This window comes from Eulemur rufifrons, chromosome 7 (genome assembly GCF_041146395.1).
Source record: "Eulemur rufifrons isolate Redbay chromosome 7, OSU_ERuf_1, whole genome shotgun sequence".
Lineage (NCBI taxonomy): Eukaryota > Metazoa > Chordata > Mammalia > Primates > Lemuridae > Eulemur > Eulemur rufifrons.
In genome coordinates, this window is record NC_090989.1 from 185,998,009 (window position 1) to 186,020,239 (window position 22,231).

At 37.1% G+C, this 22,231-nt stretch overlaps 1 protein-coding gene across 2 annotated transcripts in view; it reads left to right on the plus strand.

The window, feature by feature from the left end:
• GRM7 (glutamate metabotropic receptor 7) overlaps positions 1–22,231 on the plus strand; it is an 856,215-nt gene that overhangs the window by 514,380 nt on the left and 319,604 nt on the right. The window lies entirely within an intron of this gene.

The window sequence follows — 22,231 nt, forward strand, 5'->3', positions numbered from 1 at the left end:
TCTTTAAAGAATTTTTCATTCATTTCCTGCATTGTTTTTATGACTTCTTTGTGTTGAGTTTCTATTTTCTCTTATATTTCATTGAGATTTCTTACAATCCATATTCAAAATTCTTCATCTGTTATTTTAATCTTTTCATTTAGGTTGATAACCATTGGTAAGGAGTTACTGTTTTTTGGGGGGAGTGTCCTTTTGCTTTGATTTTCCATATTTCCAGAGTTCTTTTGCTGGTTCCTTCTCATTTAGCCTGTCATTGGAGAGCTGGCGGTGCTAGCTCTTGGTGTCTTTGAGTCCCCAAAGATTTGTCCCTGGCTGTGCCAGAGAGAGGAGTGCTGGTTCTGAGCTGCCTTTGGAGTGCTCTAGCAGGTTTGAAGAATCTCTTGGGTTATACCTCTGTGGTGGCTCCACTTTCAGTTGTGGCCTGTGTTGAGAACGCATCCCCTCTGCAATGAAACAGGTGAGCACTCAGCACCGAGCACTCTTGTGTTTGCTGTGGGGGATGAGGGGCCATGAGCTCCCTGCACCATTCTCATCTCCTGGGGGCACCAGGTCCTGCCTACCTGTCCATGCCACCAGGAAGCGATCTCATGAAACGCCACTACTGTGGCTCTGCTCTCAGTGGCAGGCTTGGCCACGAACGTGCCCTTCCTGCAGAGAAACAGGTTTCTCAGCACCAAGCACTCTTTCGGTTGCTTTGAGGGGAAGGGGCCATGGCTACAAGCCGGCTTGAGCCAAAATTACTTTCTGTGGTGCCAGGAATGGAGAAGATGCAGAGGAGGAGATGTCCAGGTGTAAGAATGCTAGTTTTTTGGTCTCTTGTGGCACTCTCGAGGGGTGAGACTTTTGTGTCCTGCTCACCAGAGTCACCCACGTGGGGGAGGGAAACCTCCTTACCCTTTCATTGGGCTCTGGCCGTCTCTGCATTCAGTACACATGGCTGTCCTCTCTCCTCTCACTTCCTCTTTATCAGCTTTGCAGCCCTTCTTGGTCTCCGGAAGCTTCTTCTGTTTCTCCCTGTGATCCACATCCAAACTGCAACTGTTCTCCAGTCTCCTCAGTCCAGCTTTGTACCCTTCAGCAGGAACAGTTTGGCAAGCCGTCTCTAGTCGGCCATCTTGGCTACCTCTCTCATGGTCAGAACTTCTGATTGCCCACCCTTCCCTTCTTTCTTTCCTCCGATAAGTGTCAGAAACTTAAGGAATGTGCTATGAAGATCAAATTTCTTACAAATACACTTTAAACAACAAATGTAATACTGAGAAAAGGGAAAAAAAGATAGCATTGTGCCTTCCTTTGAAACTGTCTTTAGGTGGAAACTATTTCATCTGAAAAACCTCCAAACAATATCCAGTGTTCACATTTCCCCTTAGGACTAAAGAAAGGAATTAAAGCCTCCTTTCAAAATATTCAAACAATACCTGGAAAAACCTTTCTCATGAAAATAAGGGAAAATGCATTTCCAGAAAATTAAATCATGGTATATGTGACCATATAGAATATGAGTCTTTTATTTTAATATAATTTGTGCTTTGTTAAAGGAATATTTTGGATATATTGATATAAAAATCACTTATTTGTTTTTAAGATGTATTGCTGAACCTTAATTTATATAAAAGAGTTTCACCTATTACCATTAAAGTTTCTTGAATCTTATTTCTACATAGAGTTTTAAATACAGAAGTGTCAAAATGATAGATTTAACTTTATATGAATTCAATTATATGTGCTTGGCAATGGAATATAGAAAAATAATTTAAGTAGTAGCTTTAATATATTTTTCACAAAGATTCTTCCATGTGTGCACAAATGCACCATAAGACATGAACAAAAACATTTATAGCATCCTTGTTGGCAGAAGCAAAACATTAGCAGCAAACTATTTTTACATCAGTGATAGAAAGGACAAAGACACTGTGATATATTCATTTCCTGCAAATTATCAGCAATAAAAATCAAAGAACTATAATGGAATACATCCATAGAGATGACTCTTCACACTGAAACAAAACATTGGCCAAAAGATACAAAGCACAAAGTGCATACAGCATGACTGCATTTACATTAAGTTCAAAAATCTTACACTATTCTGTTTAGTGGTGTATGCAATGTCTTTAAGCAATAAAGAAAAACATGTAGCTGATTATCATAAAAGCCACGATAATGATTGAGGCAGGGAATTTGATGGTAAAAGGATAGTTCCTGGAAGGAAATCTATTTCTGGATCTGGGTGTTAGTTATGTGGATTTCTTGCTTTAAAATTGTTCATTATACCTGCAACTAAGTTTTATGTAATTTTCTTAATATGCATTATACTTCACAAAGAAAATGGTTTTATGTTTACGTACATTTGCTCCATTAAATTTCATCTAATTTATTTCAGATTATGTGTCTCCAATCATACTATTAGCTTTATTCCAAATCTTGAATTTTGTAGAAATTTGGCAAATGTATCAGTTAAGTCTTCCTTCAATAATATGTTGATTAAAATCTTGAAAAGGCCAGCACCAGGGCTGGTCCCTATAGTACACCACTAGAGATCTCCCAACAGGTTGTTTTAGTGGTACTCTTACTAGTAATAGTAGCAATAATACTAATCAGGTGACACAGCTTTCTCAGTATAGATACGCTTTGTATATTTTACCTATATCATTTTGTGTAATTTTTACCTTTGCATTATTATGTTAAGCCCTTTTAAAGTAATTATTGTTCTCTCCATCTTAGAGATAAACCGAAGTTTAGAATATTAAAATAATATGCTCAAGACCGCTCAGCTGTAAGAGAATAGAACCTGAATGTGAACCCAGATATGTCTGATTCTATAAACCATGCTCCTTCCTTTCTCCTGTCCTGCCTTCTTGCTCTGTCTTGAATCATCATCCAACAGTCTTCAGTTCAGTCAGCTATTCAGACACCTACTCACATGTCTCCAAATGGTGGATTCACACAGCAACTCCTTTGCCTATTCACAAAGATGCTGCCAAAGACTACAATGAAATAAACATCCACAGAGGACACGCAGTATTCTGGATCTTTTGTGATATCATCCAGCCTGGTCACTCAAAAAGAAACTTGATGTCACCTTGTTTTTGTAAAGACATATTAGTTCTTTCTGGGTGATCATTAAATTCTTCACTTGTGCTCACCTACCATTTGTTGCATGAATACATAGAATTTTTTCAAAGAATGCATCAAAACTTTTCCATATTTCATCCTCTTTTGCCCTCTCCTTTTTTAAATAGGGAAAAACACTTTTCCACCTGGGATCTTACAGCCTCTTTCAAATTCTTATGATTTTCAGTGACTTCTGACTGCCTTTGCTCAGTCCTACCAGCGGCTTCATAGTATAATTGGTCTGCACCTGAACTTGAACTCATTAAGTGCATAAGATGCCCTCTTATTTACTCTATCCATATCTAGCGGGAGATTCAGTTCCCATTTTATGATTTCTTCTTTTCCATTTTAAGCATAATTTTTGAAGCAAAATATACAATCAAAATAGGCTTCAGACACCTCATTTTCTCTGAGTCAACCATTTGTGTTACATTTCACCAAATACGATAGATATTTGTTTTCCTAATAAGTTTAAATTAGCCCTTTTGCTTGACTGTTTTCCTTTCCAAGTCTAATATGGAGTTCCACTTCAGATAGCATGTCTTCTCACCATTTCTCTTTATTAAAAAATAATCATAAACTCAAGATTTCATAGTTCCTTTTTATCCATGTTTCTCTTCTCTGAGAGGGTACAGTTTGGTGAAAATTATATAAAAATCATCAATGAAACCTAATTAAGCATGGAAGGAAGTTTAAATAAAATGTAGAATTTCCCAGTAATAACCTTTTAAAAATCTTTATAATCATATATTGAGTTTAACATAATCTATATTTTCAAGCTGTAATGAAATGAAAGTGCAACCACAAAAACTGAAAAGGTGAATCTGAAGAGAGATTTATGAGGTTGTGAAATAAAAGTATCCCTTTAACTTATTATTTTTACTTTCTTTTAAGAGATAGTTTACATAGTAAAAAAGACATCTGTTAATTCTTACCAATTAACCTACCCTGATATTTAGTAAGTTCTCATCTTCTGCATTTTGAATTAACATATGTTGGAGACATTCTGCTTTATCTATATTTTATATTATTGCTATTATTTTAGTTTGAATGCTGACAGGAAGCTTTGGGATATGCATAGTGTATTATTGCATTTTTTTTTTCTGCATGTGTGTCATCAAGACCAGAAATTAGTAGTTGTTTAGAAAACACATTTGGATGAACAGGGAGGTGTATTGTGAGGTGACCTCAGGTCAGTGGCTGATTTCACGAGACACGTACACACCTTCTTTGTACATGTTACCTGGTGTTATCTGATGTCAGTGGCACCACTGTTTTTCTACCTTAGCCACAGTTGTGCTTCGTTTTGGCCATTTCATTCTAAAGCACTACCTCTGGAGCATTGTCTGTCTGTCTTTCCTGTGTGTATATAAAATAGTATTGTATCATAAAGTAGAAGAACTTCATCTGATATTATTCCCATTTTCTATAGATCATAAGATACAGGTTCTTGCGAAAGGAAGGGAAAGAACAAGGCACCCGGGAGCCTGTCTTGTGAATCTTGCTCGGGTGTGTCTGTACCCACGGGCTCCATGTCCCTGCCACCCGCATGCTCATTATTCGATTTCACAATGAAAACAGCATTTTCCTCTGATTATAAGAAGTATTCATTGTAATTGCTAACAACAGAAAGGGCATGGAAAGTATGAATAAGTAACTAGACCAAAAAACCCAAAAAAGAGTTATAAAGGAGTAAATAAACTCATTTCCCAGGGAAGTCTGTCATATTGACATTTTGGTGACTCTCTTTCCAGACATGTTAACACTCACACACAACTTATGGAACACCGTGTCATGCGATACACACTAATTTTACATCCGTTTTTCAACATTAGAAGAGAGTTCTGTAATTCAGGGAGGCAATTACCATCCATTGACTTAAAGCCATCATGTAGAGTTGCTTTACTTCAAATCAGTGGTTCTCATTCCAGCGTGATTTGCCCCTTGGTAGACACTGGGCAATGTTTAGAGGTATTTTTGATAGTCACAGCTGGGGGTGTGTCAGTGGTACTACTAGAATCTGGTGGGTGGAGGCCAAGGATGCTGCTAAACGTCTTACAATGCATAGGACAGAGCCCCACAACAGAGTTATCTGGCCACAGTGTTAATAACAGTGCCAAGCTTGAGAAACCCTGTGTCAGTGGGAGCCAAAATATCTGTGATATACCCGAGCTACAGTTGACCCAAGAGATGTGAGAACTCCTCACCTTAAAATTTTAGGGAAGGTTGAAAAAAAATTAAGATTCAGTGTAGGCATGACCACTGCCTTCTAAAAGTTTTCCAGGTTGCCATGTGGAAATGACTTTAAACATAAAATGAACATATATTCAGAATCCTTGAATTGGGGGTCTTAAGCCAGAAATATGTTTTTAAATATTTTTTTTCTGAAAGTGACAAACCACTTAGGATATATGGTTCATAATCACTTCAGTTCATCATTATTTACTGAGTGCCTACTATGTGCTAACAACATTCTTGGCAGTTGGCAGTGAACAGTTTATTGGGTCCATGGAACAAAAGGTGTGAAATCAGATAAATCACAAAAGTTACAGATAACATAGCAGCGCATACTTATTCTTTGTTTTCTTTAGGAGTGGAATCAGGATGCATGCATTGATATTACAGAGAAACAGATTTTAGTGTACTATAGGAAGAACTTACTAAAGTTTATATCTGTCTGAGAATGTAATGGGCTACTCCTGAGATATGGCAAGTTTCTTATTACTGGATATATTTATAGATACATTTTATGGCCTATGGTTAGGAAAATTTTACAGGGAATTTTAGCATTGAATAGGAAATTGGAAAAGGAGACTCCCGAGTTCTTGCTAGGACTGTGTGTGTTGGGGGAATGAGGGTGAGCACAAAAGAAAGGTATAAAAGAATGAGGGTATTTGATTTGTCAAAAATTAAGAGTTTCAACATGGAAATATAAGAGCATTAAATTTAAGTTCAGTGCCTTTGTGAACTAGAGGCCCTGTGTGAGTGCTCAGGTCCCAGGCCCATGAAGCCCACTCTGGGTGTTACTGAGCCTTGAGATTCTACCGTTCTGCATCCTACCCTCTTTCTACTTCTCTAATGTTTTTTGTTTTGTTTTGTTTTGTTTTGTTTATCTCCATTGATGTCTCCTTTGTCTGTCTTTGACATCCTTAAATACAGACACTTCTCAGAACTCATCCCTTCGTGGACCATTCTATTTCCTACATGCATTTTCCATTGACAGTTTCATCCTTTCTCTCAGTCCTAAGCATCACAGGCATTTTGTTGGCTTCTGAATCTATAGGTTTATACTTCAGAGCATTTTCCTTCATGGTTCAACCAACACCTTAAGCGCAGTGATTTGAAAATCACACCATCTTCCTATTTAAAAAACAAAATAATAATAAAAAAAAAATTCCTCAACCTTTCCTTGAATTCATCTTCTACCTTTTTCCCCAAACTCTAGATTCAACCACCACATCTCTTTTTTTTCTTCTTTTGCAAGATTGTTTTCAGCCTGTGCTTGTAAAACTTTCTATTAGACTTTAGTAGTTATGCTTCTTACTTCTTAGTCAACTGCTGGTGTAGTGGAGAGGCTCATAGCAGAACCACAAACCCAGACCCTGGAGCCAGAAGATCTAGGATGAAATCTTATCTCCTCTGGTAACAAGCAAATGACCTATGCCATCTCTGCCTCGTTTTTACCATTTGTAAAATGGGGATAATGTAGTATTGCTATGGTTTAGATATGGTTTGTTTGGCTCTGCAAAGTATCATGTTGAAATTTGATCCCTAGTGTTGGAGGTGAGGCCTACTGGGAGGTATTTGGGTCATGGAGTCAGATCCCTCATGAATGGCTTGGTGCTGTCCCCGCAGTAATGAGTGTGTTCTTGCTCTATTAGTTCCTACGAGAGTTCTCCCAAGGGCTGGTTGTTAAAAAGAACCTGGCACTTTACCCTGCTCTCTCCTGCTTCCTCTCTTGCCACGTGATCTCTGTAGGCAGGTATTCCTTCGCCTTCCACCGTGAGCAGAAGCAACCTGAAGCCCTCATTAGAAGCAGATGCTGAGGCCATGCTTCTTGTACAGCCTGCAGAAGCATGAGCCAGATAAGCTTCTTTTCTTATAAATTACCCAGCCTTGGGTGTTCCTTTAGAGCAGCACAAAAATGGACTAAGACAAATACCTATCTAAGTGCTGTTAGAAGATTTGAGTAATTCATTGCTTGCAAATCACTTAGAACCCAGAAGTAGTAAAGACTCAATAAATGTTAACTGTTACATTTTCATTATAGCTTTGCAATATCTCTTTGCTTGTAGTGTTTATCATATTGAATTGTTAAGAGTATGGGCTTTCAAGTAAACATACTAGGACTAAAATACTGTGTCCATCTTTTCCATCTGGTTTACTTGGGAGCGGTATCTTCCCTGTCAGAACCTTATTAGTTCCTTCATCTAAGCATGAACATGGTTGTTTGTACATTTCAGTGTGTTATAAGGATGAACAAGAGTGCTTCTAAAGCAATCTCACTCAACAAAGGTGAACCTTCCTCCCAGTCCTGTTTTCCTCAAGTACTGCTGTTATCGTGGTATCCATTCTTAAGAACCAACCCTTAACAACTTCACAATGCCTGTGAGATAATATCCAAATTCTTTATACTCAAGACCCTCCGCAGTCTGGTTCCATTATGTCTTTATATGAGGACATCCTCTGCATCAAACATCTATTGTAGTCAGATCAGTCTATTCATCCCCCAAAACACATACGATGGAAACACCGTACTCTGTGCACGCTGCCATCCTTCACTCTCTCCAGGCCTACCTGTCCACATGAAATCTGCATTTGCAAGGCTGAACTCAGATCACAGATCTCCCATGACATAAATGCATAGCATTCCAGCCTGGCATTCTTCTTCACCCATGAAATCCTGTATCGTTTATAGACTACATTCAAATTTTTATATGGCTTTGTTTCTTTTTTCTTCTTGCATTGTGGTTAGGAGCTTAGCCTTTGGAATCAGGCAGACTGTGTTCAGATACTACTCATTAGCCACAAGACTTTGGGAAAATTACCCTGTATAAATTTCAGTTTAGTCACTCACCAAATGGGGATAATAATACTGGCTAACTCACAGGATGTTTCTGAGAATTGAAATAAAATATTGAACATTCTTAGCCCAGCATAATCATTTAAAAAATTTCAGTAAGCATTCATTAATTAGAATTATTGTTATTGTTGTTGGCTCTATTTTCTTATCTACCCCAAAACAGTGAAAATGTCTAGGGGGCAGGGATTGTATGTTATATGCTTTAGAATCTCTCTACCATAGATCTTCTTGTTTTGATTAATTTCTGCTGTAATTAATTGCTCTGTCATGCCATTTTCTGATATCATCCAAGACACTCTTAAAATGTGTATGACAAAGCAGCAATCCCTGGTGACTAAAATGATACCGTATCTCCTTTGGATAATGTCACTGGCCCAGGTAGCAAGCACAGGCCCTGCCAGTAACTGTCGCAAAACTCTCATTTGGCACTCAGTGTGCTGCCTGCTCCTTAGAGGAACAGAAAGTTGTCAGTAGGTCTATAGCGCAAACAGTGTTGACCATACTTTGGTTTTGGAAACATCATGTCCAAGGCAAGACCATATGTATGATGTTGTCATATGGTTTGAATACCAAGTCCATACCATTGCTCATTCTAAAATAAGGAGCACAAAGCCCTGCTACCAATAGCATCCCACATTGAGAGGCAAGCAGGTGTCTGTGCACGAAGCAGATTGAATTTGTACTCCTGTAGCACTAACCACCTAGAAAAAATTCTGGAAGAAAAAGCATTGGCCATCATTTCAAATATTTCCAAATATACTGAACATCTCTGTTCCAAAAAACTTTTTAGACCCACCTTGTTCCAAGTCAGCTTCTTTCTGTGAAAACGTCTATCGCACCTTTATAACTTCTGAATCTCTCTCTCTCCAGTTAAAATTATCCATGTATGTCCCTCTTCTTGGCCGTCTCCACAGGATCCGTGTCTGACCTGTCCCACATCAACATTAGTTGTGACCTTTACTGTTGCCAGCGAGCGGCAGGCAAACATTGAGATCTGCCTAAGGGAAAAAGAAGGAGGGATGTCTTACAGGACCCAAGGGCAAGGAATATCTCAGGGCCTTGGAACTAGATTGGAGCCAGGTAATTGAGTATTGCAGAAACTATAAGATGCTTTCTTCCCTCCCTGTCTTTATTCTCTGGCCTTCTAATTGACTCATTCTTCTCTCTCCATGCACAGTGACTTTTTTGACTTCCCAGTCTACATGGCTACTATCAACAGCGCCTCAGTTTATATTTCATCTGGTAGCGTGAGCAATCCTGATTGGCAGGAGTTCATTATTTCCAGTTTCAGATCACCAAGGAAGGGGATCTGATTGACCCAGATGGGCTGAGGTGGCTCACAGTCAACCCAGAACCTATGACAACCATACAAATCTGTGAGTTCCAAGAGAACAGGATGTAGTTGTCCAAAAGTGTAAGAGTTCAGAGGTCAGGATGAGTAACCTTTCCTATTACAGCACCTAATGCAATTTCTCCCTCGCAGAAATATCTTAGTAACTCAGGTGGTGAGAAAACGAAATGATCTGAATTTTCTTCTTAAACTTGACCATACATGAGACATGAATTTATGTGGGCCATCCATTCTCAGCTTGTTTTTATATTTCTGAAAATATGGCATCTTCATCAATATGACAGAAATACAAGGAGAAATAATATACATCAAAATAGCATGTTTTAGGAGTTGATGGAATAGGAATTAAAAAGCCAGAATGTTAGACAGTACTTCTCAAACCTGAAAATACCCCCAAATAAAAGTGATCTTTGAAATGAAATTTTTAAGTAATATTTTAAATATTAACTTAAGATTTTCTAGGTGTCCAAACTTTTTCTTCTTTCGATTTTTATTTTCATATGAATTCAAATACCAAATGATCATGCATTTGGGACAGTCTTTTTTTTTTTTTTTTTTTTTTTTTTGAGGTTTTAAGTTTTTTTTCCCCCTTTTCCTTTTTAGATCTGCAAGGAAAAGTCCTTCATTCAAAATGTTAATTTTTTTCCCCTCAATCTTTAGGTAGTGGCTGAATCTGTGATTAGGAAGAAAATGAAATATGATTTTGGTAAAATTCCTTTTGGATTGTTATAGATGTTTGATTATATAAGGTTAGGTATTGAGCTCGCGGAAAACTTCTGGCTGCTGAGACATTTTTAGATCAGAGTACAAAATGAAGACAGTAACCAGGCAACATGGCTCTTGTATGGTTATTAAAAATAAAATGTGAAGCTTCCACAATGCAGAATAATTCTCTTGACAAGTTTGTCTGGCTTTTGCTCTGTTGCTGCCTAGAAAAACGTGTAAGTTCCCTTTGCAGAACTGATCAATAATTTCTGTGTATTAAATTAATCAATTTGTAAGATTATGATTGTTGGAAATTTATATATGCACATGAATGTGATCATGATAATTTAACATGATTTCTAAAAAAAAAATCCTCCTTAAACATTTCTGCAAAAAAATTATATGTTACACATGCTCTTATAATCTATGAAAACATAAATTTGAATCTACATTCATTAGGATGACACCAAGCTTAAATAAACATATGTATACTTGCCATATACAATAATATTATTAATTAAAATTTTGGAAAGCTTTCATGTGATAAATAACAATTTTTTAAAAAATGGCACCAAGATGCAATCAACCATGGCAAACAGACTTCAATCCTTATTTGATATTTCAGAAGACATATGAACAAGTTATATAATCTGAGTAATTGTTAGAGAGACATATATTAATGTATACATATAAACAAAAATAGGTATGTTCAAATTAAGGGGACCTTGTCTCCTATGTTTCTGCTATCCCTTGGACAGCTCTTCTAGGGCTGTGTATAAAATGGATATATGAGAGATCCAATTGCATAATACTCTGGAGCAGATGTTGTCAACCCTGACCGCATGTCAGAAACACTTAGGAAACTGAAAATGATGATGATTGGGCCAACCAGCAGAAGCTCTGATTTAGCTGGTCTGGCTTGGAGTCCAGGCATAGGTCATTTTCTTTTAAAATTCCATACATAATTCCAGTGTGCAGCCAAGGGCGTGAGCTGTTCTAGACATAGGTACTCTGCAAATTCCTCATCTAGACCAGGGAATGAGTTCCTGGAAAGAGAGGCTATACACAGATCAGTATTTGTGGGTTCTTGGAGCACAGTGCTGAGGAGATGCATTTGTAGGCATCAGGTCTAGGCGAACACTCCTTTTCTTAATCTTAAGGTGAGCATTCAACCTTGTTAGCAACAGGAGTGCAACACCAGGATGCTTGCTCTGTGGAATTTAGCATGAGGAAATACAAAGGTATTCTCCAGATATGCCCCCTTTCAAACCTTGCTCTTCCCTCTCACCAGGAAGCCTCTTGGTGGCCCAGTAGATCATACAAAATTCTGAACTCTTTTGAGTCCTACGGGAATAAAACTATTTTTAACACAAACAAGAAGATTAAGCCAAAGGTACTCACTAATAAATAAACAATGTTTGTAGTACACCCTACTATTCTTGATTTTCTATAAAGACAATCCCTACCACCTACCACATTTCTTTCATGAATATCCTAAACAGATTATATTTAGCTAAAGTCCTATATATTTTTCTTTGATATCTTCCAAAAGAGGTTATTGGACTATGAGTTCAATGAGACAGAAAACAGTGTTTTTATGTCCAATATATAAAATCCATGTAAAGCATTTAGACCAAGGTGTAGGCACAGAAGTTACCTATCAAGTATTAGATTGTGTTATTATTAATTTATTTAAATATTCATGTGTTAGAATAGTACTTGATATATTATAAATTCTCCAAAATAATTTCTTAAAACTATGTAATCATATGAAGAATGGCACATAAGTTTTATCTTTAAAAAGTGAGATCAACATTAACTTCCTAAAGCACTCAGCTGAACAGGGGCAGGAGACCAGGTTTCTTAAGACTGATTATCATGATTGATTCTTTTTTATTTTTAATTTTTTTTGTTTTTGTAATTTACATAAAACTTGTACATATTTTATAGTACATAGTGATATTCTGACACAATGTATAGTGGTCAAATCAGTGGAATTAGCATATCTATCATCTCAAACATTTATCATGTCTTTTTGTTGGGAACATTCAAAATTGATTACTGACGTCTGCTCTGGTTGTAGATGTAGGAAGTGGTGACAGGAGTATATTTACTGTACCTACTTTGAATAAACCCATATATAATAGACTCATAGATTATATTTGTGAAAGTTAATTGTTCATGGAAATAGGAATTAACTTCTCTTGGAGGATAACTGCTCTTTCGAAAAGTTTTACTACTTGTCAAACTGAATACTGTATTGAAATGGGCATATATTTGGTGAGATATATATGTTACATATATTTTGTTTTAAATATGTGTGTGTTTTATTTTCATGTATGTATAAAGAATTAGAAAATATGGATGATCTTAAAGTAAAATAAATATCGCCTACCATCAGTAATAATCTACTATTGATATATTGATATTTGATGATTTATAAATATTATATATGTAATACTATCGAAGTATTTTTAATTTATTTAATATAACATACAGTCATGAATTCTCGGTTCTGGGGTATGCCCTTAAAAACTATACTTTCGTGTCTCTCAAATTCTGAAGCCTCTACATGCTACTTCAATATATATATACTTAATCATGTGTTTTTGGGCATTTGCAATGATTCTAAGTTTTCATTGTTTTCAACAGTGCTCACATGATTATATTTATAACTACTTATTAGATAATCTATTATAAAACCTATCAAGCATCATAAAAGTAGGGAGAATTGTCTAATGATCTTCCATAGACCAAAAACCCAGTTTCAAATATTTTGCTAATTATGTTTTAACTATCCCCCGAACTTTTATTGTGATGGAACATTTCAGATCGAATCTCAGACATTATTTCTTCTTACCTAAGATATTTTAGAATGTATCTTTAACTGATGAGAACTTATTATTTACATCACCGTACTACTATCACATCTTATAAAATGAATAAATTCCTTAATATTACCTAGTGCTTTATATGTCCTTCAAAATGCATATAGTTTTTTCATTAGGATAAATACCTTGAAATAACGTTGCTAGATCAAAAAGTATGTACATTTTTAAATGTCCTTCAATATACATTGGCAAGTGCTGATATGTATTACAGTGACAATTGTACAAATTTAGTGCAACAGTTACATCCATTGTTATTAGAGGGGGGAAAATATGGAAATATGGTATATCTTTTAAATAACATAGTATGGAAGGAGGAAGGGTGGGAAGGTAGGAGGGTAGAAAGGCAAGAAACTGTAGCAATAACAATAAAAACCCAATCCTGAGAGTTATGCTGTGGCCCTTGTGAGCGGTCAGTGCTCCTGATTAAGGCCCTTTACCAAGATTCTGTGCAGAACATTTCACCGCTAAAGCAGGGGTTCAGGTTGGCATTATCATGAGGTGGGGCAGAAGGAAGGTGAGCAGGAGCCCTCCCTCCACTACACACTAACCCCTCACCAATTCCACACCCTGCAGAAGCAGCCTGGGGCTACCAGGTAGACGTCTTTCAAGTTTCACGCCCTAAAGCATCCACTAGAGGGATAGTTATTTTATTTTTCATCTCTGCTGACTTTGTGCATGCTGAGGGACCCCCAAATAACACATCTTCAGGCTCCTATGCTCACAGGGCTATACCCAGCATAGGAAAATGGTGAGGGGCAGAGGCTAGTTACTTTATTGTGTCTAGAACTGACATTAAAACTGTTTACCTTAACAAGAGGAAAGGAACTTTCACTTACTGAACAACTTTAAAATGTTGTTTATAGTAAGTAGATATATTTTGAACAGATTATCTGGGACAGAATGCTAGGATTCACCAGCAAAGTAACAAGAAGTGCCAAAAGATATTAAGGAGAGTGTTCAAGGTAGCTCGCCCAGCTGGGAACTGGGTAAGAACTGGGAGAAGCTCCTGGATGTGGGGAAACAGTAAGAGAAATCCCTAGGCCTTCACACTCCAAACTGGGCTTTCACAATCTTGGCTACAGGAGAACCTCTCAATTCACACAGGCCTTGGGCCTAACACAGGGAGCTGCCTAGAGATTATACAGAGACATTGCTCTATAAAGGGAACCCACATGGAATCCCACATGGACTCTGAGCCTAGAGCACCTCCAGCTGGGAGTCATCCTGAGAGCCTAGGTACGAGGGATCTACAGATGCCACAGCTGCTGCTGCTGCTGCCGTGCTGCTCTGAAAAGGGAGAGGGAAGGCTGGGCATTCCCATGCAACCCTGGGAAGATTCCCACCACCCTGCTGTGGTCGTGAGTGGACTTCACTGTCCCCAGCTTCTTGCCCATGCTGCATGCCTGAAAGGGGCCGCACCATGTCTAGTTGCAGGTCCAAGGTACCATTCTGAGAGTTTAACACTGGGCTGCACCCCACCCTCAGGCTGAGTTTGGGCCAACACAGCCTGGCCAAAGAGGCACCAGGAAACCAGGCTTTTCTAGGCATACCTAGTACAATACCCACTGCCTTGCAACTGCCTGCTGTGAGACCAAGACATGAGTGGACCGCACTCCCCATAGCCTTTCACCCACAAAGCTCCCCTGAGTGGGGGACTGCTCTCTCTGGTTGCAGGCCCATAGCCAGTACCATTTTGAGAGTTTAACGCTGGTCTGTGCCCTGCCCTCAGGCTGAGTTTAAGGTAACACAGCTGCAGCTACCACCTGGCCATGGAGGGACAAGGAAGATCAAGCTCTCTTAATCACATTTAGGACCAAAGCCACCACCCTGATACAAGCGGCTGTGGGACTGCAGACTTGTCTGCCCAACCTACCACAGCTCCCAATAATGCCAAAATGGACCCTTATGGTCCCAGCAGGTTGCCCCACCACCAGTACTGCCATCACCCGCTTCACACTAGCTGCCTAGTGGCCTGAGCATCTGCCCACACACCTGGCCCACTCCTTGTACTCCGAGCATCTGAGCAAGCCACCTAAAGGCCCTAGAATTGACCCTCAAGGACCCACTAACTCTGGTGCCAGCATAAGCTATTCTGGGGCCTAAGAACAGGTGCATTCAACACACTGCTGTCACCACTTGAGCCCAAAGGCTGGCTCAGGTGGCACCCAAGTCCCCAGAAAGCCTACACCACAGCGTTAATTAACAACCATACCCTAAGCCACTGAGGGAATCACAGATATCACTGACTCTGTGTACTGCTGAAGAAATCATATAGATCACACTACTGCAGGCACTCAAAACCAAAGCCAAAGTGTCCTACTCAACCAACAACATATATATAACTTCAGGGAAAAAATTCCCCCCTGTGAAAGTCATTTCAAAAAATTAAAAGTGGTGACCGGAAGAAGTAACTGCTACACCAGATGTGCAGACATCAATGGTAGGAAACAGAAAACATGAAAAAGCAAGGATATATGACACCATCAAAGGACCACAGCAGTTGTTTAGCAACAGATCCAAGTCAAAAGGAACTCTGAATTGTCAGAGAATTCAAAATATTGATTTTAAAGAAGCTCAATGAGATGCAAGAGAAATCTTAAAACCAATATAAAGAAATTGGAAAATCAATGCAGGATATGTATAAGAAATTTACCAAAGAGATAGATATCTTAAAAATAAACCAAACATTAATTTTGAAATTGAAAACCTCACTAAAGGAAACACAAAATACATTTGAAAACTTCAGTTATAGACTAGACCAAGTAAAGCACGAATCTCAGAACCTGAAAACAGATCTTTTGAAATAATCCAGTGAGACAAAAATGAGGAAAAAAGAATAAGAAGAATGAACAAAGCTTTCAAGACATCTGGGCCTATGTAAAGTGACTGAATGTATAAATTATTGGTATTGCCAAGGGGGAAGAGAGATCAGGAAGTTTAGAAAACCCATTTAAGGAACTAATCAATGAAAATTCCCCATTTCTAGTAAGAGAGATAGACATCCAGGTACAGGAGGCCCGGCAATCCTCAGGCAAATACCTTGCAAAAAGAACTTCACCATGGCATATTATACTCTGTCTAAAGTTGAAAGAAAGAATTTTAAAATTAGCAATAGAAAAGCATCTGTTTTCCTGTAAATAAATACCATCAGACAAACACTGGACTTCTCATCAGTAACCGCACAGGCCAGAAGAGAATGGTATGGCATTTTCAAAGTGCTGAAAGAAAATCAAAACTGTAAGCCAAGAATTTTATATCCTGCCAGAGTAAGCTTCAGATATGAAGAGAAATAAAAATCTTTCACAGACAAGCAGACACTGAGGGAAATCATCAGCATCATTAGCCCAGCCCTACAGGAAATGCTCAAAGAGGTTTTAAACATAGAAACAAAAGTTCAATATTCACCATCATGGGAACACGTAAAAATGTAACTTGCAGCTCTTATAAAACAATCACAAAAGTGATAGAGAAAGGAATCAAATGACAGCCTCACAAAATTTCATCAAACCACAAAGACAAAAAGAGAATAAGAAAGAATTTCTAAAACAACTAGGAAAGAAGTAACAATATGATGAGAATAAAGCCTCAAATATCAGTACTAACCTTGAACATAAATGGGTTAAATATTCCACACAAAAAATATAGATTGGCAGAATGGATTAAAAAACACAATCCAAGGCCGGGCATGGTGGCTCACACCTGTAATCCTAGCACTTGGGAGGCCAAGGCGGGCGGATTGTTTGAGCTCAGGAGTTTGAGACCAGCCTGAGCAAGACCAAGACCCCATCTCTACTAAAAGTAGAAAGAAATTATCTGGCCAACTAAAAATATATAGAAAAAATCAGCCGGGCATGGTGGCACATGCCTGTAGTCCCAGCTACTCGAGAGGCTGAGGCAGAAGGATTGCTTAAGCCCAGGAGTTTGAGGTTGCTGTGAGCTAGGCTGACACCATGGCACTCTAGCCAGGGTGACAGAGTGAGACTCTGTCTCAAAAAAAAAAAAAAAAAAAACCCACAATCCAACTATACACTGCTTACAAGAAACCCACCTGCCCATAAAGATACAAATAAAGTGAAAGTAAAGGAGTAGAAAAAACTATTCCACACAAATGGAAACAAAAGCAAGCAGGAGTAGTTGGATTTATACAACTTATAGGAGATAAAATAGACTTTAAATCAAAACAGTAGGAAAAAGACAAATTAGGTCATTATATAATGATAAAGGAATCAATTCAGCAAGAGGATATAACAATCCTAAACATATACACACCCAACATCAGAACTCCCAGATTCACAAAACAATTGTCATTAGACCCAGAGAAAGAGATGGACAGCAATACAGTTATAATGGTGGAGTTCAACACCACATTCATAGTACTAGACAGATCATCAAGGCACAAAATCAACAAAGAAACATTGGACTTAAATTGGAGTTTAAACCAGATGGACTTATCAGACATTTATAGAACATTCTATCCCCAAAATACAGAATAAACATTCTTTTCACCAGCACATGGAACATTCTCCTAGATATACCTCATTTAGGCCATAAAACAAGTCTTAAAAAATTTTTAAAAATTGAAATAATATCAAGTATCTTCTCAAATCACAGTGGAATAATGCTATAAATCAATACAATCAGGGGCAATACAAATACATGGAAATTAAATAACATGCTCCTGAATGATCACTGGGTCAATGAACAAATTAAGACAAAATTTAAAAAATGTTTTAAATGAATGAAAATGAAAACACAACAATCAAAAAGCCTATGGGTTACAGCAAAAACAGTGCTAAGAAGGAAGTTTTTATCATTAAATTCCTACATGAAAAAAGTACAAAGATTACAAATTAACAAGCTAACAATGTGCCTCAAGGAACTCGACAAACAAGAACAAACTAAATTCACAGTTAGCAGAAGAAAAGAAATAACAAAGATCAGAGTGGAACTAAATGAAACAGAGACCAAAAAGCAATACAAAGGATCAACAAAATGAAAAGTTGGTTCTTCAAAAAGATAAACAAAATCAATAAACCACTAGCTTAACTAACCAAGAAGACAGAAAATCCAAATAAACAGATCTGGAAATGAAAAAGAAGACATTACAACTGAAATCGCAGAAATACAAAAGATCATCAGAGATTATTATGATCAACTGTATGCTCACAAACTAGAAGAAATGAATAAATTTCTACAAACATACAACTTCCTGAAATTGAACCCGGAAGAAATAGACCTTCCTGAACAGACTTTTAATGAGTAGAAAGATTGAATCAGTAATAGAAAAAAATCTCCCAACAAAGAAAAAAGCTTAGGATCAGATGGATTCACAATTGAATTCTTTCAAACATACAAAGAAGAGCTCATACCAATCCTCCTGAAACTATTTCAAAACAATTGAGGGGGAGGGAATTCTCCCCAAGTCATTCTGTGAGGCCAGTGTCACCCTGATACCAAAACAAGAGAAGGACAGAACAAAAAAAGGAAATCACTGACAGATATCCCTTATAAACATAGATTCAAAAATCCTCAACAAAATACTAGTAAATCAAATTCAACAGAACATCAAAAACATGTGTTTTATAATAGGGATGCAAGGATACTTCAATATATTCAAATCAATAAATGTGATCTATCACATCATCACATAAACAGAATTAAGGACCAAAACCATCTGATTATCTTAACAGACACAGTACTCAGAAAGTCTTCAATAAAATTCAGCATCACTTCATGATAAAAATCCTCAAGAAACTAGGCATTGAAGGAAAATACCTCAAATTAAGAAAGGCCATATATGACAAACCCACAGCAAACATCATACTTAACAGGGAAAAATTGAAAACCTTTCTGCCTAAAAAGAGGAACAAGACCACTCTTATTCAACATAGTACTGGAAGTCCTTGCCAGGGCAATCAGGCAAGAGAAAAAAAAAAGAAAGGCACCAAAATTGGAAAAGGAAGTCAACTTGTCTCTGTTCACTGATGATACAATCTTACATCTAGAAAAATCCTAAAGATTCCACCAAATAACTCTTAGATTTGATACTAAATACAGTAAAGTTTCAGGATACAATATGAGTGTACAGAAATCAGTACTTTTCTATACACCAACAAAGATCTAGCTGAGAACCAAATCAAGAGGAAATTCCCATGAGCTGAAAAAAGAAAAAAACACCTAGGAATACATTTAACCAAAGAATTGAAAGATCTCCGCAAGGAAAACCAGAAAATAGTGATGAAAGATATTGCAGATGACACAAACAAACGGAAAACATCCCATGCTCGTGGATTGTAAGAATTAATATTGTTAAAATGACAATACTGCCTGAAGCAATTTAGAGGTTCAAGGCAACCCCTATCAAAGTACCATCATCACTTTTCACAGAATTAGAAAAGAAAATTCTAAAGTTCATATGGAACCAACAAAGAGCCCTAATAGCTGAAGCAATCCTTGAGCAATAAGAACAAAGCTGGAGGCATGACATTGCCTATCTTCAAATTGTACTACAAGGCTATAATAACCAAAACAGCATGGTACCAGTATGAAAATAGACACATAGATCAATGGAACAAATTAGATAACCCCAAAATAAAGGCACATACAGCCAACTGACCTTTGACAAAGTCAACAAATCCATATGCTTTTCAATAGATGATGCTGGAAAAATTGGTTATCCCTATGCAGAAGAATGAAACTGCACCCTTATCGCTCACCATATACAAAAATCAACTCAGGATGGACTAAAGACTTGAATGTAAGACCTGAAACTATCAAAATACTAGAAGGGAAAAATACTAGGTAAAACTATTCTGGACATTGGTCTAGGCAAAGAATTTATGACTAAATCCTCAAAAGCACAGGCAACAAAAACAAAATTAAACAAATGAGACTTAATTAAACCACATACCTTCTTCCCACTAAAATAATCAACAGAGTGAACAGACAACCTACAGAATTGGAGAAAATATTTACAACCTGTACATCTAACAGTGGACTTATATTCAGAGTTTACAAGGAACTTAACTCTAGAACAGCAACAACAACAACCCCACTGAAAAGTGGGCTAAGGACATGAATAGATATTTTTCAAAAGATGACAAATGGCCACAAAGCATATGAAAAATTATTCAATATCACTAATCATCAGAGAAATGCAAATTAAAACTACAATGAGATATCATCTTATGCCAATCAGAATGATTATCATTAGAAAGAAAAAAAATAACAGATGTTGGTAAGGATAAAGAGGAGAGGGAATTCCTATACACTGTTGGTAGGAATATAAAGTAGCACATGCTCTATGGAAAACAGTATGGAGATTTCTGAAAGATCTAAAAGTAGAACTACAATATGATCCAGCAATCTCACTTCAGGGTATCTACCCAAAGGGAAAGATATTGATGTATCAAAAAGATACCTGTACATGTAGGTTTATATCACCTCTATTCACAATAGCTAAGATATTAAATCAACCTTAGTATCCATCAATGGAGAAATGGATAAAGAAAATGTGGTACGTATACACAATGGAGTGCTATTCAGCTGTAAAAAAGGATGGGATCATGTCTTTTGCAGCAACATGAATGGAAGTGGAGGCCATTATCTTAATTGAAACAACTCAGACACAAAAAGACAAATACTCCATGTTCTCACTTATAAGTGAGAGGTAAATAATTTGTACACATGGAAGCAGAATGTGAAATGATGGACAGTGGAGACTCTGAGGGGTTGGCAGGGTGGGAAGTGGTGGATGAATGAAGGCTACTTGGCAGGTACAATGTGTGTTGCTTCAATGATGTATGCACCGAGGGCCCTGACTTCACCACAATGTAATATATCAGGGTAACAAAATTGTACTTGTGCCCCCATGAATATATACAAATAAAAAATGGAAAAAGGTGGAAAAAATTAGTTGGTTTAGCCTTAATATTTAAAATTTTTAAAACCATCTGTAAGGTAGGTGAGGAAATGTAGGTGCCACTTCTTTTCTTAAAAGGAGTGAATGAATAAGTTGAAAAAGTATAAGCAAACAAAAACGTCTTATTTGACAACAAAAGCAACAAAAGCCACAGAAACCTAAGTGAGTGACTTAGCATAAGATGAGTTATTAATAAATAAAATAGCTTGTAGATGGCAGAGCCAGGATTCAAACTCAGATCCATTTGAGTGCAAAGCCAGGGTTTTTGTTGTTGTTTGTTTATTTTTAAAGGGAGAGCTTTATTTTTCTATAAAATGTAATCTGTAGATTGGGGAGACACAGCCCTCAGTACAAGTGAAAATGTGCTCTCTCAAAGCCAGGATCTTGATAGCTGAGTATTTCATGCATAGTTCCTAGTATTAAAGCTTAAAAAGTTTCCTAAATTTTCTCTTCTTGTTTTCTCTCTTTTTCTCATCTTATCTGTGTCCTTTTTTTTATTTTCTTTTAAGTTAGCTAACACTTACTTTCTTATTATGTGACAGGCATTATCCTAAACACTGCATGTATTAGCACATTCAATAGTCACAACAATCTTTTGGAGTAGATATTAGTATCATCCCCGTTTTGTAGATCAAGAAACTTATACTAGTTAGGTCATTTGCTCAAAGTAATCTAAGTACCAAATGACAAAGGTAGGAATTGAACTCTAGAATTCTAGTTCCAGAGTTTGCTTTTAACCATTAAACTATCAATTTGATAGTTTGTATTGTTTATATCCATATTTATTCCCAGATAAATATATCCAGATTACATAAATGTCCTTATGTTTCCCAGGCAGTTTAAAGAAATAAAAAAATGACAGGCCTGCTGGTTTTATATATTATGCAACAACCCTTTGGAGCCATTTTGTGGAATAACATTGCAGACATTATTCCCTCTACCTCATCCATAAACCCTCCCCTTGGGATTTTTGTTCTTTGTAGAATAATTTCCATTGCAGTAATTCTTTTTGTTTCCTCAAAAACAATGGCTGATTTTCAACACTTTCATCAGTAGACACCACCAAAGAATCTGTGAGTGCATCTCCCACCAGATCAGTAATGATTTCTTGCCAAACTGATTTACATGTCTTCAACTTCAATTTATTTTAATAAATGTTTACAGAAACT